Below are 18,555 nucleotides of genomic sequence, written 5' to 3'. Positions count from 1 at the left end.
AATCAGATACTTGTCTGTTCTGTTTTTGTTTCCGGCCGTATCGGTGTCGATCTACCTTTTGGGAATTGCGTTATCACTGGGTACTACCAACGCGCATACATCATATGTCCTAGGGGGAAGCTATACTTGGGGAGTCACTTGTTGAGAAGGATCCGGGTGTAATTGTAAATCATAAACTGAAAAACAGCATGTAATGTCAATCAGCTGCTTCGAAGTCCAACAAGATATTGTCGTGTATCAAAAGAGGCATAGACTCGCGGGACAGGGATATAATATTACCTCTTTACAAAGCCTAAGTGTGGTCTCATCTAGAATATGCAGTTCAGTTCTGGGCTTCAGTTCATAGAAAGGATGCCCTGGAGTTGGAAAAAATACAAAGAAGAGCAACGAAGCTAATAAGGGGCATGGATAATCTACGTTCTGAGGAATGATTAAAAGAATTAAACCTATTTAGCCTTGAAAAAAGATGACTAAGGGGGGACATGATTAACTTATATAAATATATAAATGGCACATACAAAAAATATGGTGAAATACTGTTCCATGTAAAACTCCCTCAAACAACAAGGGGGCACTCCCTCCGTCTGGAGGAAAAAAGGTTCAACCTGCAAGGGCGACAAGCCTTCTTTACTGTGAGAACTGTGAATCTATGGAATAGCCTACCGCAGGAGCTGGTCACAGCAGGGACAGTAGATGGCTTTAAAAAAGGCTTAGATAATTTCCTAGAACAAAAATACATAAGCTCCAATGTGTAGAAATTTTTCCCTTCCCTTTTCCCATCCCTTGGTTGAACTTGATGGACATGTGCCTTTTTTCAACCGTACTAACTATGTAACTATGTAACTCTGTAAATTGACCAGCGGTGCATATATTTAAATCCGCAGCATGTCAATTTATCCTGCGTTTCCGCTTGCAAATTGTATCTGTCTAGTTTTAAAGAAAAACGCACCAAAATATGCAGCATAAAACCCGCACCTATTTCCGCATCAAAAAAACGCACCATTAGTTGCGGTTTTAGCTGCAGAATTACATGCATACACCTGCAGTTTTGGTGCGGATTTTTTGCATCAAATTACGCAACGTGTGCATGTAGCCTGAGGCTCACCATACACAGATAAATGTTTGTCGAACACATTCATTTCTGTGGGACCGGCCGACTATCTAATTTGTACGGCAGCAGTCCCAACTCTCCCCAACGGCAGATATCGGGGGAGAGCAGGGTCGGACATGTTACATTTTAACATGCCCGATCCTTTTGTTCGTTATAAGATAAGTCAAGTCACTCTTCTTTCTTCTTGAGAACACATGCACACTCAGCTGAGCCGAGTCTGCATGTGTATGGGGGAGTCAGGAGGAATAGCTATCGGCTGAACGATCATAGTGGTCGTCTTGCCCTGGCATGTGGGCTCACACAATTTGATCAAAATTTGCGCTAAGAATCTCACTATTGTAATTAGATTCAGCAGCAATGCATAATTTTTTATTTATTTATAGTGTGTAGGTGCCAATGGTGTTCGCAGAGTGCTGTCGCCATTTTCTTGTGTATTGTATTGTTTTGCAGTCACAGGTGTACTTGCACCTGTATACACGTTTTGTTTCATTTTGCTGGAATGTGCAGGTCAAACTTTCTTGTCTCTTATGTATTGCATATATGTGGGGCTAGTGACTGCCTCCATTTTTTGATCTTGCACTCCTCCCATTCTGCCCTGGGTGATTTTAATTAGTTTAATGCCGTTCCTACCATCCCTGAGTATGTGTAGGTTTAGTCCTCATAGAGGTTGCCTTGTCGTGACGGGTGGGCTCACACAATTTGATCAAAATGTGCGCTAAGAATCGTACTATTTAAGTAGATTCAGCAGCATTGCATATTTATTTATAGTGTTTATTTATGTGCCATTGGTGTTTGCAGAGTGCTGTCATCATTTTCTTGTGCACAGGATTGTGTGGAGGCACAGATCTGGAGGAGGGTACATAAAAATTTCTGCTGCACTTAAAGTTCCCAAGAACACAGTGGCCTTTATATTTCTTAAATTGAAGAAGTTTGAAACAACTTGGACTCTTCCTAGAGCTAGCCACCCCACCAAACTAAGTAATCAGGGGAGAAGGGCCTTGGTAAGAAAGTTGACCAAGAACCCAATGGTCACTCTAGCTGAGCTCCAAAGATCCTATGTGCCGATGGGAGAAACTTCCAGAAGGTCAACCATCACTGCAGCACTCCACCAATCTGGGCTTTATGGCAGAGTGGTCAGAGAAGCCTCTCCCCAGTAAAAGACATGTGAAAGCCTGCCTGGTGTTTGCAAGAAAGCACCTAAAGGACTTTCAGACTAAGAGAAACAAGATTATTTAATTTGATGAAACAAGATTGAACTTTTTGGGCTCAATTCTGAGCATCATGTCTGGATGAAACCAGGCACTGCTCATCACCTACCCAATAGCATCCCCACAGTGTAGCATGGTGGTGGCAGCAACATGCCGTGGAGGTGTTTTTCAGTGGCTGGGACAGGAAGACTGGTCAGGGTTGAGGGAAATATGAATGGAGCAAAGTACAGAGATATTCTTAATGAAAAACTGCTCTGCACCTCACCTAAGCACACAGCCAAGAGAACTCAGCAGTGGCTTAGGGACAACTTTGTGAATGTCCTTGAGTGGCCCAGCCAAAGCCCTGACTTGAACCCAATCGAACATTTTGGGAGAGACCTGAAAATGGTTGTCCATCCAACCTGACAGTGCTTGAGAGGATCTGCAGAGAAGAATGGCAAAAAATCCCCAAATCCAGGTGTGCAAACCTTGTGGCATCATACCCAAGGAGACTGGAGGCTGTTAGCAATGCCAAAGATGCTTCAATCAAGTACAGAGTAAATGGTCTAAATACTTATGTTAATGAAATATTTTAGGTTTTCCTTTTCAATAAATTAGCACGATTACTAAGATTCTGTTTTCACTTTGCCATTATGGGGTATTGAGTGCAGAATGATGGGGGAAAACGTGATTTTTTTTTATTTTAGCACAAGGCCTCAACATAACAAAATGTGACAAAATTGAAAGGGTCTGGAAACTTTCTGAATGCATTGTATACTGTGTTCACTTGTTTGTTAATTGATTGTGAAAGGCTGCAAACCACAACCAGATTAAAACAACTACATTTATGTTTTGTGTCAAGACATAAGTACTGCCTATATGTACTTCATTTATGGATATTATTTTGGGGTCAGTTCAGTTGAATAAAGCGCCTGTTAGGACTTGCATTATGCCTACTACTGAACTTTAGTTTGGGATGGTGTTCATTTTACTTTTTCTGCTCTATTGCTGCCTAGTATATCCCTCTTGACAGGTGCCATTATAATGAGATAATCAATGTTATTCACTTCACCTGTCAGTGGTTTAATTGGTATGGCTGAACAGTGTATATTTCTTATACATATTACATACATCTATTGTCCACATCAATAGTGCAATACAGTGCTATACAGTGCTATACAGTAGCACAGTTGTGCACAAGTGGAGCATGCTTCAACATACAGTTCGGTCCAGAATTATTTGGACAGTGACACAATCTTCACGATTTGGGCTCTGCATGCCACCACATTGGATTTGAAATTAAACAACTAACAATACTATTGAAGTGTAAACATTCAGGTTTAATTCAAAGGGTTAAACAAAAATATCCCGTGAAACGTATAGGAATTGTAACCATTTTTCTACACAGCCTCCCCATTTTAGTGGCTCAAAAGTAATTGGACAAATTAACATTACCATAAATAAAATGTGTTTTTTTAAATACATTATATAGAATACTTTGCAGGTAATGACTGCCTGAAGACTGGAACCCATGGAAATCACCAAACACTGGGTTTCCTCCTTTGTGATGCTTTGCCAAACCTTTACTGCAGCTTCTTCAGTTGTTGTTTGTTTGTGGGTTTTTCTGCCTTAAGTTTTGTCTTAAGAAAGTGAAATGCAGGGTCGATCGGGTTGAGATCTGGTGATTGACTTGGCCATTGGAGAATATTCCACTACTTTGCCTTAAAAAACTCCTGGGTTGCTTTCGCAGTATGTATTGGGTCATTGTCCATCTTTGAAGCGACGTCCAATCAACCTTGCTGCGTTCTGAACACTTCAGAATTCATCCGGCTGCTTCTGTCTTCAGTCATAATAGAAGAATTTGCAAATACCAATTGTGGATCAATTGAACAATAGAAAAAATAAGAAACTTTATTTATAAACAAATATTATGAATATTTAACCCCTTAATGACCAGCCTATTTTAGACCTTAATGACCAGGCTATTTTTTTATGTTTTACAATCGTCGCATTCCAAGAGCTATAACCCTTTTATTTTTGCGTCGACATAGCTGTATAAGGTCTTGTTTTTTGCGGGACAAGTTGTATTTTTTAATAGCACCATTTTGAGGTACATATTATTTATTGATTAACTTTTATTAACTTTTTTTTTGGGGGGGGAATAGAAAAAAATCACACATTTTGCCACTCTATTTTGCATCCTAAATCTATGCCGTTTACCGTGTGGAATAAAGAACACAATAACTTTATTCAGCGGGTTGCTACGATTGCAATGATACCAAATTTGTATAGTTTTTGTATGTTTTACTACTTTTACACAGTAAAAACGCTTTTTTTTCAAAATTATTTGTTTTTGTGTCTCCATATTTGAAGAGCCGTAACGGTTTTATTTTTTCGCCCGATGCAGTTGTATGAGGGCATTTTTTTGCGGGACGACTTGTAGTTTTTATTGGTACCATTTTGGAGTAGATGCGACTTTTTGATCACTTTTTATCACATTTTTTTAAAGTCAGGATTCACAGAAAACAGCAATTTTTCGGTCGTTTTTTATTTCATTTTTTACGGCGTTCACCATGCGGGTTATGTAATGTTATTACATTACATAACCCGCATGGTGAACGCCGTAAAAAATGAAATAAAAAACGACAGAAAAATGCTATTGCTTTATAGTCGGGATCGTTATGGACGCGGCGATACCAAATATGTGTAACTTTTTTACTTTATTTTGGTTTTTTAATAGTAAAGCAGTTTGTAAGGGGAAAAAGTGGGTTTTTCATTTTTTTTCACATTTTTTTTAGATTAACTTTATTCAACTTTTTTTTAAAACTTTTTTACTAGTCCCACTAGGGGACTTTAATATGCAATTCTGCGATCGCTATTATAATACACTGCAATACTTTTGTATTGCAGTGTATTACTGCCTCTCCGTTTAAGGGTATGTTCACACGGCCTATTTACGGACGTAATTCGGGCGTTTTTGCCCAGAATTACGTCTGAAAATAGCGCCTCAATAGCGCTGACAAACATCTGCCCATTGAAAGCAATGGGCAGACGTTTGTCTGTTCACACGAGGCGTAATATACGCGCCACTGTCAAAAGACGGCGCGTAAATAGACGCCCGCGTCAAAGAAGTGACCTGTCACTTCTTTGGCTGTAATTGGAGCCGTTATTCATTGACTCCAATGAATAGCAGCGCTAATTCCGGGCGTAATTGACGCGGCGTTCAAGCGCCTGCACATGCCGGTACGGCTGAAATTACGGGGATGTTTTCAGGCTGAAACATCCCCGTAATTTCAGCCGTAACGGACGCCCTCGTGTGAACATACCCTAAAACGGACAGGCATCTGCTAGGTCATGCCTCCGGCATGATCTAGCAGGCAGTCACTCCAGGCAGACCTGGGGGCCTTTATTAGCTCCCTCCCTCTCTCCAAAACCACTCAGATGCGGTGCTCGCTATTGAGCATCGCATCTGAGGGGTTAAACGGGTGAGCTCGATACTAATATCGATCTCACCGGGCAGAGCAGGGACGCTCTCAGCCCTCAGCTGCCTCTGGCAGCTGAGAGCAGGGAGATTTGACCGCTCCCTGCTCTGTTTACTTATTCCGATGCCGCGACGTAAAAAGTCTATGGCATCGGAATAAGGCCCGTTAGTGACCGACGTAAAAACACGATGTGCCGGTCACTAACGGGTTAAAATTATCCAACGCAGGTCCAATTGTATTGTAGTGCAGATGACCCCAAATCCTACACTATTAAAGGACACAATTTGCCTCATAAATTGTATGTTATTCAATGTTGCTATCTGGCAGTGAATTAGTGTAAAACAACAAATAAATATTTCTGCCAAGAGTATCAGTGCAGGTTGCAAGGGAAGATAATATCAATGTCTGAATGTCTCCCTTTTATATTAGTTGAAACATGCTTAGACCCTTATTTGTTTCTATGTTATTATAGACACAAAGTGACATTGAGTTATAGAGCTTTAGGTCATGTCAAATTAAGCTGCCTGCTCCCTTGTATAGGAGCTGTAGCAGCTATGAGCACGAACAATGCACCGAATTAGTTATCAGTGCCGTCGCCGTGCTGCAGACACAGAGTCAATGTCAAATCCTCCACACTGCCGGAGACGGGAGGAGCGACAGGCAGCAAGAGAATGAAGTTCCCGGGCTGGGTAAGCTATATAAGCCGCTGACGTGATCCTGAGCCTCTTGTAGTGTGAGGGGGTTCTCAGCTCTCAGTGATACACGATCACCTGACAGTTTCTCTTGTTGCCGTCTATGTCTCTCACATCGCTCCCATCGCTGTCAAGAGAGGCAGCGTGTGAAGAGAGATACTGATTATATTAGATTGTACCACCGTAGCATTTGAAAGAAGTGATGGACATGTGCATTGGATTGTTAAGAACTATACACCCGACGCGCGTTTCGCCGGCATTCCGGCTTCCTCTAGGGGTGTAACCCGCCGGTTCTGACGCCCTTAAATATGGTAAGTATTGATTGACAGCTACAAGGGCCAGTGGAAAATTGTAAAGCAAATGCAATGTATCAGTGTGTTTAGAACAAAGTAAGTTGAATACAGTTATTTGTCAAATGCTCAATATTATCTATTTGTAAATAAAAACCAAATTGTATGAATACTATAACTTTATAGGAACAATCAATTCATAAAGAAATTATAATTGAGAGATAATGATCAATATTACCAGAAATAGTGTGGAGTTGGGTACTTTATGCAGAAAAGTCCCATTATATATAATAGAAAACTTCCGAAAATGTTTACAATTTTTTTATCTTTCTCATACACAGAATATTTGGATGAGAAAAGAAAAATCCTTTCTACAGCACCAAATTAAAGGACTAGTATTATATGAAACCTCAGATGACTACCTCACATTCTAGTTTACTATTGTACAAAGTAATGTAGTTTATTTTTATTATCAATTACAACTTCACAATAGATTCCAAGTATTATCATTGGAAAATACTTGAAATTCTTATACCCACATAGATCATAGGATGTCATTTTATTTATTGAATTATTACATTATTTATTTCAATCCCAAGGGCCACTAAATCCCTATTCTTAAATTGTGAGGTCATAAAGACCTATAAATCATCTCTCACGAAGGTAAGTCTGGTCATAACTTGTAGAGAAATTTACAAAAAGCAACCAAAATTGAAACTCTCATTTAGAACATGGGGATTGACAGAATTCATCTAAAAAATCCACTGACTCTCTCTTTTTAGAAGGGCTTCATCCAAATTACCCCCTCTAATGCCCATTGTAAGTTGGCATATTGCCCAGCCTTTAAGGCTTGTCCAGTCTAAGTTATGATGTTGTTTATAATGTCAGGCAATTGGGGTCGGGGTGAAAGGTTTGTTTTGTGCCTGACTTTCTTTCTTATTTTGCTCATAATTTAAGATAGAGCCAATATGTTCTCTGATTCTGATCCTCATTTCCCTTTTGGTCTTGCCTACATATCTGAGGCCACAAGGGCACTCTAGGCAATAGATCACACCCACTGATGTAATGATCTAATGTGCTCCCTAATAGTATACATTTTGCATGAACCGTCCAAAAAAGGTTTTTGTACCTTTCAAAATCCTACAGGCCCTACATAATTTGCATGGATAAAATCCTGGTGTTAGGGTTGTTTGTTTATTATTTGTACGGGAGAATTGACTTGAGACAAGCATGTTGGTAATGCTTCTACCCTTGCGATAACCTGAGGGGATTTTGTCTCCCAAAATTTTACCAAGATCTACATCTGTTTTTAGAACATGCCAATGATTTATTCAAAAAATCTAGCATTATGTTCCAATCCTCATGGTATTCGGTAATAAATCTCGGTTGGCGAGGGAAGTCAGTGTCTCTTTTCTTTGGAGTTAGAAGATCCGTTCTATTAGTTTGTAATGCTATATTGTATCCTTCTTATATACTTCTATTCGAATAATTTCTCATTTGCAATCTAGATTTCAATTCTGCAGCTCTCTGTTTGAAGATTACAAAAGTCGAACAATTGCGTCTTAAACGTAGGAATTCACCTCTGGGGATCCCCCTAATGGTATTGTGAGAGTGTGCACTCTCAGCATCCAGTAGGCTGTTGGTAGCGGTTTCTTTTCTGTAGAGATCAGTGTTGAGCTCTCCATTTTCATCTTTATATATTTTAATGTCCAAAAAGGGTATTGAACCGTAGCTGAAATCCAATGTCAGTTTCAAATTGAAATTGTTATCATTGAGCTGGTGCATATATGAATTCTTGAAGACTGGAGGCAGTACCACTCCAAACCACCAGAATATCGTCTATAAAACGCCGCCATAGGCTGACATGGTTGTTAAATTCCTTCATTTTGTCATTAAAAATGATCATTTCCTCCCACCAACCCAAATAAATGTTAGCAAAGGTTGGAGCAACTGCCGCTCCCATGGCAGTTCCACGTATCTGTAAATAAAAACGACCATCAAACAAAAAATAATTGCGTGTAAGGATAAATTTAAGGGCACGGAGGACAAAGTTTTTACGTACAGGGCTATAGTTAATATCTTTAGAAAGAAAGAATTCAACTGCTCTACATCCTCTGGTATGGTCAATACTTGTGTAAAGACTTTCCACATCACAAATCACGAAGATCTCGTCTGGGTTTAGATTTATACCTTCTATTTCTTTCAAAATTTGCATGGTGTCTCTGGTGTAGGAAGGTAGCTGGTAAACAATTTCTCTAAGTTCTTGATCCAACCAAATACTACATTTCTCAGTGAGATTTCCCACACCAGATACAATGGGTCTTCCCGGAGGATTATCCTTGTTCTTATGTATCTTGGGAAGCAAGTACAAAGTAGCTACCCTAGGATCCTTTACTAGTAAATAATTATTTTCATTAAGAGAGATTGCTCCTGAACTGTACCCTTCTTCAATCATTGTTTTGTATTCTTGTACAAAATGTAGCGTGGGGTCACCCCATAGGGGTTTATAACAGTCTTTGTCCAGTAGTTGTCGTTTAGCCTCGTGCACATATTTATCCTTGGGCCAAATGACAACAATCCCGCCCTTGTCAGACTGTTTATAAACAACATCATCCCACAACCTAAGTTCTCTTAATGCATTCTGTTCTTCCGGCGAGATATTATCATAGTTTGTGTGGACAGGAAGAGAGAGAATATCTTTACTGACTAAATCCACAAAAACTTTCATCGCTGGACAAGTTTCTATTGGTGGCATAATAGTGGATTTAGGTTTAAGATGTTTCCTAGTTCGAAATACTGGATTGTCAGTTTCCTCTTGATTAATGTTTTCAGATAATAATTCCTCCAAATCCCTGATAGTCTCCATTTCCTGTTCCAATATTGTTTCTACGGGTGACATCATGATTTGATCTTCTAATAGGTTATTTTGTCCATTTTTGGCAAAAATCTTCTTATATGTAAGTTTGCGCCCAAAGAGGTGCAAATCCTTGATTATTGAATATTTATTAAGTCTAGTTGCCAAACAAAAATTCAAACCTCTTTCTAAAACTTTAGTTTATGCCCCAGTCAAAGAATGTTTAGATTAATAACCTGTAATAAATCTGAGGGTGCACTTACATTATTATGAGCTACACCCTGTGATGTGTTGAATTTTTTCTTTTCCCTCTCTGGGATCCCCTGAAGCCCCATCTCCCTCTGTCTCGTAAAAAAGTGACTTCTGTGTTTTTGGTTTACTTCTTTGTTTGTTTCTAAATGTCTCTTAGGAAGACCCTTGTGTGTATTCCTAATACTCTGTGATGAATGTTCAGATTCCGATTCTGAGGCTTCTGTTTCTTCTGTATCAGAATCCGTGAAGTTATCCGTTCCAATATAGTCAGAATTATTTGTCCTATTTTTATTATTTAAACGAGTGGACTTCTTTTTACCCCATTGGTATATTTCCCCTTTCAAATAGTCAGATTGATTTTGCAAATATTTCCTCCTTTTTCTATTTTTTACTTTCGTCTCCACAGTATCAACGTGGTCCAAAACTTTATTAAAAGCTTCCTCAAAGCCACGTGCACTTTCATGAGTTTGTAATTCTGGAGTAAGTGTTTCTAGCTCTTTTTTCACTTTCTCCAAAATGAAGGACTCGTCTTCAATCAATATCCCCATCAATGCTTTGGAGAAATCTGTCAAGGCCGCTTCCCATTTCTCCCTCAGTCCAGATTTTGACAAATGAAAAAGGGAAATGCGTAACCCTCTGGAAATTAGTCCTTGCTCCAAATATTGTGCCAGGGTTGATTTAGTCCATGTTGACTGTATTTGTCTAATCTGTAGATCCTTACATTTTTTAAGGAGTTCATTAAACATCCAGATCTGTATTCAGGGAGAAAGCATTGGAGAGTTCCTCTCACTGTTTTAAAAGTCTTAAGTTAATTTGGTCTGTGATTTTGAATTGAGCCATAAATTACAACACACTGAGTATGAGAGTATTTAGCAGAATTTGTTCAAGCAGAACAAAGGAAAAGTCAAAATAGAAGATTTTGCAAATATCCTCTCATTTATATTATATGGAGTGGGTAATGGGAACGTGTATACCACCAGTATTGTACAAGTATTTTATTTTGGAAGGGGAAATTATAATTTCTTTATGAATTGATTGTTCCTATAAAGTTATAGTATTCATACAATTTGGTTTTTATTTACAAATAGATAATATTGAGCATTTGACAAATAACTGTATTCAACTTACTTTGTTCTAAACACACTGATACATTGCATTTGCTTTACAATTTTCCACTGGCCCTTGTAGCTGTCAATCAATACTTACCATATTTAAGGGCGTCAGAACCGGCGGGTTACACCCCTAGAGGAAGCCGGAATGCCGGCGAAACGCGCGTCGGGTATATAGTTCTTAACAATCCAATGCACATGTCCATCACTTCTTTCAAATGCTACGGTGGTACAATCTAATATAATCAGTATCTCTCTTCACACGCTGCCTCTCTTGACAGCGATGGGAGCGATGTGAGAGACATAGACGGCAACAAGAGAAACTGTCAGGTGATCGTGTATCACTGACAGCTGAGAACCCTCTCACACTACAAGAGGCTCAGGATCACGTCAGCGGCTTATATAGCTTACCCAGCCCGGGAACTTCATTCTCTTGCTGCCTGTCGTTCCTCCTGTCTCCGGCAGTGTGGAGGATTTGACATTGACTCAGTGTCTGCAGCACGGCGACGGCACTGATAACTAATTCGGTGCATTGTTCGTGCTCATAGCTGCTACAGCTCCTATACAAGGGAGCAGGCAGCTTAATTTGACATGACCTAAAACTCTATAACTCAATGTCACTTTGTGTCTATAATAACATAGAAACAAATAAGGGTCTAAGCATGTTTCAACTAATATAAAAGGGAGACATTCAGACATTGATATTATCTTCCCTTGCAACCTGCACTGATACTCTTGGCAGAAATATTTATTGGTTGTTTTACACTAATTCACTGCCAGATAGCAACATTGAATAACATACAATTTATGAGGAAAATTGTGTCCTTTAATAGTGTGGGATCGGGGGGTCATCTGCACTACAATACAATTGGACCTGCGTTGGATAATTTTAAATATTCATAATATTTGTTTAAAAATAAAGTCTATTATTTTTTTCTATTGTTCAATTGAACCACAAGTCTTTCCCTTCTTTCCCCTTCCAAAATAAAATACTTCTGTCTTCAGTCACATCATCAATAAACCCTAGAGACCCAGTGCCTTTAGCAGCCATGCATGCCCATGCCATCACACTGCCTCCACCATGTTTTGCAGAGGATGTAGTGTGCTTTGGATCATGAGCCTTCTTCATACTTTCTTCCTCCCATCATTCTGGTACAGGTTGATCTTAGTTCATCTGTCCAAAGAATGCTGTTCCAGAACTGGGCTGGCTTCTTTACATGTTGTAGAGAAGAATTGATCCAGCGCTGATGGTGAGTTAAAAGGGAAACCGAAGTCCCAAGTTTATTGGAGAAAGAATAAAACAGAAGGGAGACGCAGTCCCAAGGTGTGAGTAGTCAGGGCTTGAACCTGAGCCTACGCGTTTCGAACGCAATCTGCGTTCTTAGTCATGGCAAATGAGTTAAAGACCGTGTGTCTGAGATATCCTTATATGCTGATCAATCAGCGGGAGAGGCCAATATGCAAATGCTGGTAATTGGTAGATACCAAGAATTAAGGAGTGGCTAATAGTATGAATGGATGCGAACCAAAACTAGTTCAAAACCTAGCCATCATGTGTATATTAAAAATACAATATTGGTGTAATATAATAAGAAAAATAACGAATATAAGTGTAACAATAGCGTTGATGATGGAAGGTGGTAAGCCCGTATATCATAAATGAGTGCATACGAAAGAGACTGAGACACACGGCCTTGTCGATACTTATACATACATGAAAAGCAAACATGACATGTTGACAAATCGAAACATTAAAAAGTGTGAGAAGATATAAAGAGATTAAAACAGAAATGAAGAAGGATCAAAGATGCTGTAGTATTATAGAATATTCATGGTCTGTGATAATTCAAATCACTTGTGTTAATAGTTGTTCAAGAAATCTATCGGTCTAAAACAAATGCACATTATATTAGGTAAATTAGTTAATATAAATGGAAACGAGTGGCTCAAAGATATAAACCCAAAAATGCATCAGATAACCTGTCGGTATCACAGAGAAACATCTCTGTGGCCGAGCGAACCGCAACGGATAAAGAGCTGATAAAAAAAATGCACATTAACACAGCTCAGTGAGTGTGAATATGGTCTGATATAGTATGCAAAACAAGCTGTATTTGCTGATGGAAAGAGCATCAAATTAAATCAGTTAAAGCCCGCTGATAGTCAATAATGGTAATAGACAGAACAGCAGAGTTGGAGAATGAAAAAATGTGAGTATTCATAGAAGGGGACATTCAGTGAGTTACGATGGTATACCTTAATTGCGTTTTATAGCTAATCGATGCAAGTCACATTGTCATGAGACAGTGTAATGATAAATATTGCTAATTACATACCTAAAAAACCAAACAAATGAATAAACAATAGTTGTATATATAACCATAAGAAAAAATCATGTGCAGATGGTATTATTATGCATAGACTGATGTTAGAAAATTAATTCGAATTGGATAAAACCGACTAATGGCTGGTAATAATACTGTTATCATGAGAAAAAATAGGCTAATGTCATAGACTATAAATCTGAGATCCCAAGAAGTAAGCTATAAATCCATTTACAAAATATAGTGTACGATCTTATAATGCCATTGAATGCATATTGGACTAGTTCAAATTTGCTTGATAATTTGTGATACTAATCTAAAAATTAATTGAGCATTAAATTGTCATAATGAATATGATAATAGTTCAATAATGATATATATAAATTAGATGAGTTTTCTAATGAAGAAACAAAATAAAAACAAATAAAGCCAATTGTTGATGGATAATAATATCGATATATGAAAAAATGACAAGATGTCAAAAATAACAGTGAAGAGTATGTATGTGATCTTGATCCTCATGGAAAAACATACAATCAATATAGTGGCATAGGTACATAATGATGATGACCTGATATGGCCAGTTAATATATAGCTAATTGGATTGACCTTGGTACATATGGCAAATTGTAAGTATATAGTTTCCTTGTATATGGGAACTTGATGTGAAATGGCACGATAAAAACAGGACTACAGTAAATGCCATTCAGGAAAGATTTTTATGAGGTGTATGTACTTGTTGGCATAAACAATCAGTGATGGATTCTATAGTCTGATTCATATGAATTTCGATATTTCAATAATGAAACATGAGATCCTTCCTAAGGTTGAGTCCTTTGGGGAAGCGAGTCTCCAAACTGTAAATCCAAAAGGCCTCCCTGGTGAGTAAACGCTGTTTTAAATCACCCCCTCTTTTTGTACCCCTTACCTTTTCAATGGCATATGTGGAGAAAGAGCTAACATTTCTATTGTGGCAAGTCACAAAATGCCTGGCTGCATTGGAAATATTGACGATGGATGCATTACGTATATAACTGAGGTGTTCCAATATGCGAATTTTAAATTTCCTGGTAGTGCAGCCGACATATTTGAGATTGCATATTGTGCATTCGATAATATACACTACATGGTCACTATTGCAGTTCATGTATGTTTTAATCGTAAAGGTAGTGGTTTCTGAAGAGTTAGAGTATTGTTTATTAATTTTGGCAAAAGTGCAAACTTTGCAGGGATTAATCCCACACTTATAGAATCCTTTATATGTTAGCCATGTAGGTTTAGGGTTATTGGTTGGCAGTAATGATGGAGACAATATGTTGCCCAAGGTTTGTGCTCTACGAGATACTATTCTACATCCATTTTTTAAGAGGTTCTCTAATATTGGATCGTCGTACAGTAAGGGGATGTATTTCAACACCATATTTTTGATGGTGTTGAACTGCTTACTGTATTGCAATACGAGAGTTGGAATATTTTGACTCTGGGTTGGAATGGTTTGAGTATTATCCATTAATATAAGGGAATCTCTATTTTTGGTTGCGACTATGTTTTTGGCCCTTGATAGGGTCCAGTCCTTATAGCCTCTTGCTTTTAACCTGTTGCAGATAATAGACTCTTCTTTGGTATAACTCATGTGGGAACTACAATTACGTTTGGCGCGTGTGAGTTCACCGATGGGAATGGCAGAAACCGTGTGCATGGGATGGCAGCTTAGTGCATGCAGTATGGTGTTTCCTGATATTGGTTTGCAGTAGATGTTAGACTGAATTAAGTCACCAATTTTACATGAAAAACTTAGGTCTAGAAAGTTGATGCACGTGGAGTTAAAATGAAAGGTAAATTTGAGATTGGATCCATTGGTGTTGATAAAGGACATGAACAGCGGTATGACAGATACATCTCCCTCCCTCCGTCATCAATGTATCTGCCATACCAATGTATGTGGTCAAGAAAAGGGTTGGTTGGAGAATAGATGTAATGTTCCTCCCACCATGCCATGGTGAGATTGGCAATGGAGGGGGAGAATTTGGCCCCCATAGAAACACCACATTTTTGTAAATAAAATTGATTTGTGAAACTAAAATAGTTGTGCGTCATGAGATACTGAGTAATTTGTATTAGAAATGATTGCATGTTAGAGTCGTATCCACTGTATTTGTGGAGGTGATGCCTGAGGGCCTCTAGAGCAACATCTCGAGGGATGCTGGTGTAGAGGGCAACAACGTCACAGGTAAGCCAGGTGAAATCACATTGCCAAGTTTTCTTGTGGAATGCCTGTAGGACATCCTTGGTGTCCTTGAGATATCCCGGAATTCTGATGACTAAAGGCTGGAGAAAAGTATCCAACCATTCGGAAATCTTTTCTGTAAGAGAGCCTATACCCGAGACGATGGGTCGCATGGGAGGGGGATTCAAACCCTTATGTGTTTTAGGAAGTGCATGAAGGATGGGAACTATCGGGTGTTCCACTGACAGATATTTAAGTTCTTTAGTTGTGAAAATGCCCAAATTTAAACCTTTATCTAATATCTGTTTTAAAGTGTTGTGAAACATGTCAGTTGGATTTTCTTGCAGCTTGGTGTACGTATCTGTGTCATTTAACAATAACATGATTTGGTTGATATACATATCCTTGTCTAACACGGTGACACTACCTCCCTTATCAGCCATGCGAATGACTATGTCCTGGTTGTCGTGTAAGGATTTAATAGCCTGTTTGTCAAGTAATGTAAGGTTATGTGAGGAGATGTCATTTTTAACTGCTTCTTGAATTTTAAACAGCTCACGTTCTACAATTTGCTGGAAAGTGTCCATAGACTCTGTGCGAGAATGAATAGGGTAGAATCCTGGGTTCTTGGTTTCAAATTTGGATACAGAGAGAGGAGATGGGTTGGTGTAATGTCCAGCTAAATCCTCCAGATGTAAGAGTGTGGTTTGTTCCTGAAACGATAATTTCCGATATACATTGACTGGTGAAACTGTTATCAGTGTTTCTGATGGAGAGATGGATGAAGGCTCTTGTGAGGTTGAGAAGTGTCTCTTAACGGTAAGATTGCGTACAAACTTATTAATATCAAGCAAAGTGTGGAATGGGTCAAAATTAGAATTAGGTACGAAATTAAGTCCTAGTGAAAGAACATAAATCTGAGCTTGAGTTAATGACACTGATGAGAGATTAACAACATCAAGAGTTCTTAGTATCTCTGGTTCCTCAGTCTGCGGGGCAATATGATGTCGGCTGGATTGATGCTTTCGGCCCCCCCTCCTCCTCCGTTTTTTGAAACATCTCGAGTGCGTTTGAAGTTGGATCTAGATCGTTGGTTGTATCTAGACGTGTCCGTGTCTGATTCTCCTTCTGCCCCATCTGTAGTTTCAGGTTCAGTGGAGCTGAAACTGACTCTGTGGGAGTTGAGGGAACGGTTGTGTGGAGACCGTCTATTCCTCAAGATTGATTTGGTCTTGAATCTGTTGTAATTGGAACGATGCCACGTATAGACTTCATTGTTATTGTAATCCTGGGTATCTCTATGAAACTTTGATTTTTTGGTTTCAGCAATTGATTTCTCCAATTGCTCCAGGTGATCTTCCGTGCGTTTTTGTAGCAGGGCGAAGTCTGGTCAGCTGGAGAATGAATTGATCTCATCCCTAACTTTGCTAATGTCCTTTTGTAATTCCACTAGTTTAATATTCTCTTGCTTTGTAATAAGCCGCATGAGATTGAGTGAACAATCCGTCAAGATGTTATTCCATTCCTTTGAAAATTCATCCGAATAGTTATGTGTAGGCATTTTTCTTAATCTCAGACCCCGAGGGATCATGTTTTTTGAGATGTAATTCTGCAGTGTGGTTAGATCCCACCACACTTTGGTTTCAGTGACTGATAATTTTTCCAATTCCTTAAATCTATTGTGTAGAGATGAATTGGAATAGGACAAATCAGCGTGATTTGAGTCTCCAAAAACCATTGCTGCCATTTCGGCTCTTGACCGCTGTGGTGTTTGGGAAAACGACATGTTGGTATTAATGGTATCGTAATATGATGGTAACAGATACCAATAGATTGTAGGATAGATTCTTGATATAATAGATACAGAGTGGATATGAAACTATTCTTCAAAACTTGATTAAAAACAAAATCACATAAAAAACATGACAAGAGCAACACAATCGTGAATTGCAAAATATGTATGCCTTGGGAGTGTAAACTGTTGCACAGGCTGAAATGGCGTCCTGAGGCAGGAAAAAGAATTTGTGATCCCCAAAACAGTTCTGAGTGCCAGATCAGAATAACGTAATAATCACTGAAGTCAATAGTAAGGGATGCCAGATATTATGCATGGAGTTTGTATTTAGCATATATCGCAGATAAGATATGGCTCCCGGTGGAATAAACGTTAAAATGATGGCTGTGCAAACTATCGGCCGGTGTGCACGGAGGCTAAGCCGTAATATGGAATATAGAAAAGGGAGAGAACCTCCAGCTCACCGGTGTGCGTCTCCTGACAGCGTCAATCGGATCCCCGCGACGGCCCGCGGTGTAAGACAGCAATTGTAGAGAAGAATTGATCCAGCGCTGATGGTGAGAAAAAAAGGGAAACCGAAGTCCCAAGTTTATTGGAGAAAGAATAAAACAGAAGGGAGACGCAGTCCCAAGGTGTGAGTAGTCAGGGCTTGAACCTGAGCCTACGCGTTTCGAACGCAATCTGCGTTCTTAGTCATGGCAAATGAGTTAAAGACCGTGTGTCTGAGATATCCTTATATGCTGATCAATCAGCGGGAGAGGCCAATATGCAAATGCTGGTAATTGGTAGATACCAAGAATTAAGGAGTGGCTAATAGTATGAATGGGTTCTCTCCCTTTTCTATATTCCATATTACGGCTTAGCCTCCGTGCACACCGGCCGATAGTTTGCACAGCCATCATTTTAACGTTTATTCCACCGGGAGCCATATCTTATCTGCGATATATGCTAAATACAAACTCCATGCATAATATCTGGCATCCCTTACTATTGACTTCAGTGATTATTACGTTATTCTGATCTGGCACTCAGAACTGTTTTGGGGATCACAAATTCTTTTTCCTGCCTCAGGACGCCATTTCAGCCTGTGCAACAGTTTACACTCCCAAGGCATACATATTTTGCAATTCACGATTGTGTTGCTCTTGTCATGTTTTTTATGTGATTTTGTTTTTAATCAAGTTTTGAAGAATAGTTTCATATCCACTCTGTATCTATTATATCAAGAATCT

At 39.0% G+C, this 18,555-nt stretch overlaps 1 protein-coding gene across 1 annotated transcript in view; it reads right to left on the bottom strand.

Moving 5' to 3' along the window:
- The window catches only part of ABCG4 (ATP binding cassette subfamily G member 4), a 365,340-nt gene that overhangs the window by 284,073 nt on the left and 62,712 nt on the right, over window positions 1-18,555 (bottom strand). The gene's annotated exons all lie outside the window — the stretch shown is intronic.

The sequence above is a fragment of the Rhinoderma darwinii genome, chromosome 10, assembly GCF_050947455.1.
Source record: "Rhinoderma darwinii isolate aRhiDar2 chromosome 10, aRhiDar2.hap1, whole genome shotgun sequence".
In the NCBI taxonomy this organism is placed as follows: Eukaryota; Metazoa; Chordata; class Amphibia; order Anura; family Rhinodermatidae; genus Rhinoderma; species Rhinoderma darwinii.
The sequence above is the reverse complement of the archived record's forward strand: the minus strand, read 5'-3'. Positions and strand labels throughout refer to the sequence as shown.